Below are 9,812 nucleotides of genomic sequence, written 5' to 3'. Positions count from 1 at the left end.
GTTCAGGACAGCGGTGACGTCACTACTGTGCGGATATGGCCAGAGCACAGACAGCGTGCGAACGTGCAGGAGCGGCAGGGACCGAGGATCGGTGAGTATGTATTCCCTACATGTGTTCCCTATGGGGGTAGGGGGGGTCGGTACAGAGCCCCGTGTGTGTGTGTGTGCGGTGCAGAGCCATATGTGTGTGGAGGGTGCAGAGCCCTATGTGTGTGTAAAGTGCAGAGCCATATGTGTGTGTGTGGTGTGCAGAGCCCTATGTGTGTGTGGTGCAGAGCCATATGTGTGTGTGGGGGGTGCAGAGCCCTATGTGTGTGTGCGGTGCAGAGCCCTATGTGTGTGTGCGGTGCAGAGCCCTATGTGTGTGTGCGGTGCAAAGCCCTATGTGTGTGTGCGGTGCAGAGCCATATGTGTGTGAGGGGTGCAGAGCCCTATGTGTGTGGTGCAGAGCCATATGTGTGTGTGTGGGGTGCAGAGCCCTATGTGTGTGTGCGGTGCAGAGCCCTATGTGTGTGTGCGGTGCAGAGCCATATGTGTGTGTGGGGGTGCAGAGCCCTATGTGTGTGGTGCAGAGCCATATGTGTGTGTGCGGTGCAGAGCCATATGTGTGTGTGGTGTGCAGAGCCCAATGTGTGTGTGGTGCAGAGCCATATGTGTGTGTGGTGTGCAGAGCCCTATGTGTGTGTGCGGTGCAGAGCCATATGTGTGTGTGGTGCAGAGCCATATGCCTGTGTGGTGTGCAGAGCCATATGTGTGTGTGGTGCAGAGCCATATGTGTGTGTGCGGTGCAGAGACATATGTGTGTGGTGTGCAGAGCCCTATGTGTGTGTGGTGCAGAGCCATATGTGTGTGTGGTGTGCAAAGCCCTATGTGTGTGTGGTGCAGAGCCATATGTGTGTGTGCGGTGCAGAGCTATATGTGTGTGTGCGGTGCAGAGCCCTATGTGTGTGTGGTGTGCGGAGCCCTATGTGTGTGTGGTGCAGAGCCATATGTGTGTGTGGTGTGCAGAGCCATATGTGTGTGTGGTGTGCAGAGCCCAATGTGTGTGTGGTGCAGAGCCATATGTGTGTGTGGTGTGCATAGCCTTATGTGTGTGTGGTGCAGAGCCATATGTGTGTGCGGTGCAGAGCCATATGTGTGTGGTGTGCAGAGCCCTATGTGTGTGTGGTGCAGAGCCATATGTGTGTGTGTGGTGTGCATAGCCTTATGTGTGTGTGGTGCAGAGCCATATGTGTGTGCGGTGCAGAGCCATATGTGTGTGGTGTGCAGAGCCCTATGTGTGTGTGGTGCAGAGCCATATGTGTGTGTGGTGTGCAAAGCCCTATGTGTGTGTGGTGCAGAGCCATATGTGTGTGTGCGGTGCAGAGCTATATGTGTGTGTGCGGTGCAGAGCCCTATGTGTGTGTGCGGTGCAGAGCCCTATGTGTGTGTGGTGTGCAGAGCCCTATGTGTGTGTGGTGTGCAGAGCCCTATGTGTGTGTGGTGCAGAGCCATATGTGTGTGTGTGGTGTGCATAGCCCTATGTGTGTGTGGTGCAGAGCCATATGTGTGTGCGGTGCAGAGCCATATGTGTGTGGTGTGCAGAGCCCTATGTGTGTGTGGTGCAGAGCCATATGTGTGTGTGGTGTGCAAAGCCCTATGTGTGTGTGGTGCAGAGCCATATGTGTGTGTGCGGTGCAGAGCTATATGTGTGTGTGCGGTGCAGAGCCCTATGTGTGTGTGGTGTGCAGAGCCCTATGTGTGTGTGGTGTGCAGAGCCCTATGTGTGTGTGGTGTGCAGAGCCCTATGTGTGTGTGGTGCAGAGCCATATGTGTATGTGTGGTGTGCATAGCCTTATGTGTGTGCGGTGCAGAGCCATATGTGTGTGGTGTGCAGAGCCCTATGTGTGTGTGGTGCAGAGCCAAATGTGTGTGTGGTGTGCAAAGCCCTATGTGTGTGTAGTGCAGAGCCATATGTGTGTGTGCGGTGCAGAGCTATATGTGTGTGTGCGGTGCAGAGCCCTATGTGTGTGTGCGGTGCAGAGCCCTATGTGTGTGTGGTGTGCAGAGCCCTATGTGTGTGTGGTGTGCAGAGCCCTATGTGTGTGTGGTGCAGAGCCATATGTGTGTGTGTGGTGTGCATAGCCCTATGTGTGTGTGGTGCAGAGCCATATGTGTGTGCGGTGCAGAGCTATATGTGTGGGGTGTGCAGAGCCCTATGTGTGTGTGGTGCAGAGCCATATGTGTGTGTGGTGTGCAAAGCCCTATGTGTGTGTGGTGCAGAGCCATATGTGTGTGTGCGGTGCAGAGCTATATGTGTGTGTGCGGTGCAGAGCCCTATGTGTGTGTGGGGGGTGCAGAGCCCTATGTGTGTGGTGTGCAGAGCCCTATGTGTGTGTGCGGTGCAGAGCCCTATGTGTGTGTGCAAAGCCATATGTGTGTGTGGGGGTGCAGAGCCCTATGTGTGTGGTGCAGAGCCATATGTGTGTGTGGTGTGCAGAGCCCTATGTGTGTGTGGTGCAGAGCCATATGTGTGTGTGCGGTGCAGAGCCATATGTGTGTGGTGTGCAGAGCCCTATGTGTGTGTGGTGCAGAGCCATATGTGTGTGTGGTGTGCAAAGCCCTGTGTGTGTGTGGTGCAGAGCCATATGTGTGTGTGCGGTGCAGAGCCATATGTGTGTGTGGTGTAGAGCCATATGTGTGTGTGGTGTGCAGAGCCCTATGTGTGTGTGCGGTGCAGAGCCCTATGTGCATGTGGTGCAGAGCCATATGTGTGTGTGGTGTGCAGAGCCCACTGTGTGTGTGCGGTGCAGAGCCCTATATGTTTGTGTGTGTGCGGTGCAGAACCCCATGTGTGTGTGTGTGCGGTGCAGAGCCCTATGTGTGTGTGCGGTGCAGAGCCCTATGTGTGTGTGCGGTGCAGAGCCCTATGTGTGTGTGCGGTGCAGTGCCCTATGTGGGTTGTGGTGTGCAGAGTCCTATGTGTGTGGTGTGCAGAGCCCTATGTGTGTGTGGTGTGCAGAACCCTATGTGTGTGTGCGGTGCAGAGTCCGATGTGTGCGGTGCAGAGTCCAATGTGTGTGTGGTGCAGAGCCATATGTGTGTGTGCGGTGCAGAGCCATATGTGTGTGTGCAGTGCAGAGCCATATGTGTGTGTGCGGTGCAGAGCCATATGTGTGTGTGCGGTGCAGAGTCCAATGTGTGTGTGATGCACAGCCATATGTGTGTGTGGTGTGCAGAGCCCTATGTGGTGGGGGGGTGCAGAGCCCTATCTGTGTGTGCGGTGCAGAGCCCGATGTGGGGCTGTTATTTCCAATGCTGTAGTGATAACAGGTCAGGTGCTGGGGCAGAATACTGACAGGGAATGCATGTGCAGGGGGCGGGCAGAGGGCGGGAAGGGGGCGAGGCTGGACACTGAGGTGGGGCTGGATACTGAGGCCGGGCGGTGCCAGCTCTGACTGGGAGATTTTGCACAGGAAGTTATCATGTTTGCTGGAGCTAAATGTAAACAAAGAGCTGCAGAGAAGAAAGGGATAATTCAAGAGGAACAAAAGTTAGAAAACAAAAAATAACAATGTATGGGTGTTTTATATGACAATACAGCACAGATTAGCTTAACAAAAATTTTTGAGTTTATGTCGGACAACTCCTTTAAGAGGAGACTTTGTGCAGCAGGCCTTCATGGTAATATAGTTGCTAGGAAACCACTGCTAAGGACAGGCAACAAGCAGAAGAGACTTGTTTGGGCTACAGAACACAAGGAATGAACATTAGGCCAGTGGAAATCTGTGCTTTGACCTGATGAGTCCAAATTTGAGATCTTTGGATCCCACCACCGTGTCTTTGTAGAAAAGGTGAACGGATGGACTCTACATGTCTGGTTCCCACCGTGAAGCATGGAGGAGAAGGTGTGATGGTGTGGGGGTGCTTTGCTGGTGACACTGCTGGGGATTTATTTAAAATTGAAAGCATACAGAACCAGCATGGCTACCACAGCATCTTGCAGCGGTGTGCTATTCCATCCGGTTTGCGTTTAGTTGGACCATCATTTATTTTTCAACAGGACAATGACCCCAAACACACCTCCAGGCTGTGTAAGGCTATTTGACTAAGGAGGAGAGTGATGGGGTGCTACGCCAGATGTTCTGGCCGACACAGTCACCAGACCTGAACCCAATCGAGTTGGTTTGGGGTGAGCAGGACTGCAGAGTGAAGGGAATAGGGCCAACAAGTGCTAAGCATCTCTGGGAACTCATTCAAGACTATTGGAAAACCATTTCCGGTGACTACCTCTTGAAGCTCATCAAGAGAATGCCAAGAGTGTGCAAAGCAGTAATCAAAGCAAAAGGTGGCTACTTTGAAGAACCTAGAATATAAGACATATTTTCAGTTGTTTCACACTTTTTTGAGTATTTCATTCCACATATTTTAATTCATAGTCTTGATGCCTTCAATTTGAACAACAATTTTCAGAGTCCTGAAAATAAAGAAAACTGTTTGAATGAGAAGGTGTGTCCAAACTTTTGGTCTGTACTGTATATGTATGTATATATATATATATATATATATATATATATATATATATATATATATATATATATACACACATAGTTTTTCCAAGACTGGCGGTGGGACTGTGAAAGGTTTAAGGGGTAGAGGCAGAGCTGGGGTGGTGTTTGGGCGGAGTCTCAAGGGGGCCCAAACATTTTGCCAGTGTGGGGCCCTGACATTCCTAGTGGTGGCCCTGTCTATATGGTTTAAAATAGATTCAAGCAAAAATATAGATATAAAACGATATATTAAAATACAATATAAAAACTAGAGAACATACTCCCATGAGTGAACACAAATAGTGTGACAGCCCAGAATAAATTAATTTCTATGTGTGAGGACCAGTATTCAAATACATATTACAATAAAAAAAAAAAAAAAAAAAGGTGCAACAGATTGTACTGTATCTAATGGACCTGGCTATAACACATACTGTAGATCTAACTCCCAGGGAAAAAAACCTTAGTGCATAGCCCACATACTACTTGCAATTGTAAGGTAATAATCATGGAAAACTTTACGAATTGCACTGCAAGCATTTTTTTTGCCTAGCAGTTAGATCTATGTGCCAGCTCAATTAGATACATTGTGTTGCACTTTATTATCCTGCTTTTGATTTTGCTGGATCTGTGTATATTTTTAAATAGTATATTGTAATTATGTGTACACGGTATTTATTTATTTCTTGCGGTAGTTGAATGCTGATCCTCATACATAGGAATTCATTTACTCTGGGTTGTCATGCTATTTATGTTCCCTCATAGGAGTATGTTCCCTGTTTTTTAAATTGTATATATCAATAAAATATCAATAAAAAATTGTTTTATATATTTACGCATGAATCTCTTTTAAACCATGGAGATCACATTTCATAGTTTTAATTATTTACAAATCATTCAATGTGATTTTCTGGATTTTTTGAGGCTTCTGTCTGTCACTGTTGTAGTGTACCTATGATATAATTTACACACCTCTCCATTCTGTGTAGGTAGGAAGACTAGCAGTATCAGCAGTGAATCGAATACTTATTTTCCACACTATATATATATATATATATATATATATATATATATATATATATATATATATATATATATATATACATATATATATGTATATATATATATATAAAATTGGTTACTATTGTCCTCCATACCGCAGTAAGGTCCTAAATATGATTTAGATTATTATAGGACTTTTTATGTGAGCTGTGAATAAACTGTTTTATAATCTAGGCAATAGTACAGCCTGTGGTATAATAGTATAGGTCATTTTCGACTACTGGGAATAGTAGAGTAATGTAGGAGATCTAACTAAAATGTGATTCATTTTAAAACTACTTGTGACATAAAAAAATCAATTCCCATAGCTGTTTATATGATCTTACAGGAAAGGTCACTGTGAGCATGAGAAAACATTAAGCTGTCCAACCAATGACACAGTGGTATAGGTTATTGCTTCCTGATCCCATGTCTAAGACATTTAACTCATTATTTCTTTACTAATGCTTACTATACAGTATACTTCTACCAAAACAATATTTTATTGATAAAGTGCCAACATTTTTTGCGCACAAAATAAATAAGTGGTGTAATTTATTAGTGAAGTGTCATGGTAGGTTTCATTATCATTTACTGTGAAAATCCTTTAGTGTGAAATACAATAATCTGGAAATGTGAACATTACTAATGACATATAAATTACTATTTGTGCTTTCTTGTAAAGCTTTTTTTACCTGTACAAGTTTTATATCTTTTTCTGTGATCATTTCTCCAGATCATCAGAAAAGATGTCAGCCATGGACTAACTCAACTTTATCTGCTAGCAGGTGGCGTACCAGCTCTTTATGTAACATTGGACTCAGGGTACGCTCACACGAGCGACAAATACGGACGAGAGCAATGCGAGAAATTCTCGCATTACACTCGGACCAATGTTATTCTATGAGTGCGAGCTGTTGCTCAGCTTTTCTCGCATCCAGATTCTGGATGCGAGAAAAGCGGCAGCATGCTGCGTTTTGCTGCTACCGTCGTATCTCTCGCACCCATTCAAGTGAATGGATGCGAGAGATACATCGGACTGCACTTGGATGTTATCCCAGTCCAGTGCGATATACGCACAGGCTGACAGTGGAGGAGATGGGTGGATTAACCCCTCCCTCTCCTCCGCAGCGCCTGCACTCAGCTTCACAGCTGTGACCCGATTGCAAGATCTGGTTACAGTCGCATGACACTCGGCTCACGCTCGCAGCAGAGCCTGAGCCGGGGGACATTAGCATATCGCATCCGATGCTCTCGCATTGGATGCCATACGCTCGTGTGAGTCCAGCCTCACCGTGAAAACAGGTCACCATGACTCTGTCAGTTTTGTGACTCAAGACCCAGGTGTGGCATTAGGATATCATTCCTTTTGGACTTTAAAGGGGAACTATTCCAATATTTAATTGCTTTACATTGTTCTTGTTTATCAATCCCTTCCCGACCTAAACTTTATGCCACATTAATTTAGGTCTGGTTTTGAATCTGTAATGGTCTGGTCTAGAACATTGAGTTAACCCCTTAGGACATAAGCACATACATGAACATAAGCTCTGGAGTGAACTGTGTGTGGAGAAGGCTAAAGGCCGCTTTACACACTGTGATATCGGTACCGATATCGCTAGCATGGGTACCCGCCCCCATCTGTTGTGTGACACGGGCAAATCGCTGCCCGTGCCGCACAACATCACCCAGACCCGTCACACTACTTATCTGCCCGGCGACGTCGCTGTGACCGGTGAACCACCTCCTTTCTAAGGGGGCGGTTCGTTCAGCGTCACAGCGACGTCACAGCTGCGTCACTGAACCACCACCCAATAGAATTGGAGGGGCGGAGATGAGCAGGACGTAACATCCCGCCCTCCTCCTTCCTTCAGCAGTGTGGCCGGGAGGCGGGTAAGGAGAGCTTCCTCGTTCCTGCGGCGTCACAGAGAGCGATGTGTGCTGCCGCAGGAACGAGGAACAACTTCGTTACTGCTGCAGTACCGATTTTTGAGAATGGACCCCCATGTCACCGATGAGCGATTTTGCACGTTTTTGCAACGATGCAAAATCGCTCATAGGTGTCACACGCAACGGCATCGCTAATGCGGCCGGATGTGCGTCACCAATTCCGTGACCCCAACGAGTTCGCATTAGCGATGTCGTAGCGTGTAAAGCCCCCTTTAGGATCTGAGCTCGCCCCACAAATGGTAAATGCTAGCCAGAGGTGGACTTGGCCAGAAGGCAGAGGGGCATTTGCCCTTCTGGCCTGTCTTCAAACAGGCGATTAGGGCCGCATCACAGTAATGCAGATATGCCCACACTGCATACTGTGGAGGAAACATGCCTGGCTGCTTCTTCTTTGTGCTAGAGAGGAGTTTGTGAGAGAAATGAAAAGAAGCATCAGTAAGTATGAGCTACAGATAGTGATGAGGCTGGAGGTTTCTCCTCTCTGTGCAGTGAGGAGGTGATAGGATACTGCTCACCTCCTAAGTCCAGGGCTGGTTTCTGTATTGTCAGGTCTGTGGACACATTGAGATTTATTGCTGCAGCTTGAACTTTCACACTGATTAGGTCGCACTCACAAATGCCCTCCCACACTTAGTGGGAGGGCATTTGCTCCAGCATCACCCAGTCTGCTGCAATAACACACCATTTCGGAGATAAAGCAGCATACTACACTACTAATCAACTATGAGACTGGTTAGAAGTCATCACATGTTATATGCCATATATGGTTCTGTATATATAATATATAATTTGTAATATACTACAGCCAGGAAAAGGGTTGATCAGTCCAATGCATATAACATTGTATATCTGGGAAAACAATACATAACACAGATAATATGTGACGTACAGGCAGGGTGAGATATGTGGGGCAGGGTGTGAGACATATCAGGGTGTAGTGTGTGTGATATGGGGGGTGCAGGCTGTATGGGGAGCACAGGGTGTGTGACATATGGGGGCAGGGGCGTAACTACCGCAGTCGTAGGGGTCAGAAGGAGAAGAGAGGTACTTGTTTTTTTATTTTGCTAGCTGCATGACACATGGAAACCCTGGTGGGGCTGGCTGCATGACACATAGAGGCCCTGGGGGGGCTGGCTGCATGACACCGGGGGGGGGGGGGGCTGGCTGCATGAAACATGGAGGCCCTGGGGGGGCTGGCTGCATGACACATGTAGGCCCTGGGGGGGCTGGCTCCATGACACATGGAGGTCCTTGGGGGGCTGGCTGCATGACACATGGAGGCCCTGGTGGGGCTGGCTGCATGACACATAGAGGCCCTGAGTGGGCTGGCTGCATGACACCTGGGGGGGCTGGCTGCATGACACATGGAGGCCCTGGGGGGGCTGGTTGCATGACATATGGAAACCCTGGTGGGGCTGGCTGCATGACACATAGAGGCCCTGGGGGGGCTGGCTGCATAACACCTGAGGGGGTTGGCTGCATGACACATGGAGGCCCTGGGGGGGCTGGCTGCATGACACATGGAAACCCTGGTGGGGCTGGCTGCATGACACATAGAGGCCCTGAGGGGGCTGGCTGCATAACACATGGAGGCCCTGGTGGGGCTGGCTGCATGACACATAGAGGCCCTGGGGGGGCTGGCTGCATGACACCTGGTGGTGCTGGCTGCATGACACATGGAGGCCCAGGGGTGGGGCTGGCTGCATGACACATTGAGGCCCTGGGGGGGCTGGCTGCATGACACATGGAGGCGCTGGGGGGCTGGCTGCATGACACATGGAAACCCTGGTGGGGCTGGCTGCATGACACATAGAGGCCCTAGGGGGGCTGGTTGCATGACACCTGGGGGGGGCTAGCTGCATGACACATGGAGGCCCTGGGGGGGCTGGCTGCATGACACCTGGGGGGGCTGGCTGCATGACACATTGAGGCCCTGGGGGGGGCTGGCTGCATGATACATGGAGGTCTATGGGACTGCATAATAAACATGAAGGACACCTTATACATGGACTAGGGGTGCATTATACATGGAGGTCTATGGAGCTGGATTATACAAAATGAAGGACACCTTATACATGGAATATAGGGGTGCATTTTACATGGAGGAATATGGGGCTGCATAATACAATATGATGATTTATGGGGCTGCATTATAATACATATAGGACTATGGGGGCTACATTATAATATATGGAGGACTATGGAACCTACCTTATACATGGACTATGGGGGTGCATTATAAAACATGGAGGACTGTGGTGCAGTATAAAATATGGAGAACTATGAGGTGAA

Source organism: Anomaloglossus baeobatrachus, chromosome 6 (assembly GCF_048569485.1).
Source record: "Anomaloglossus baeobatrachus isolate aAnoBae1 chromosome 6, aAnoBae1.hap1, whole genome shotgun sequence".
Lineage (NCBI taxonomy): Eukaryota > Metazoa > Chordata > Amphibia > Anura > Aromobatidae > Anomaloglossus > Anomaloglossus baeobatrachus.
This window is presented reverse-complemented; position numbering follows the sequence as displayed.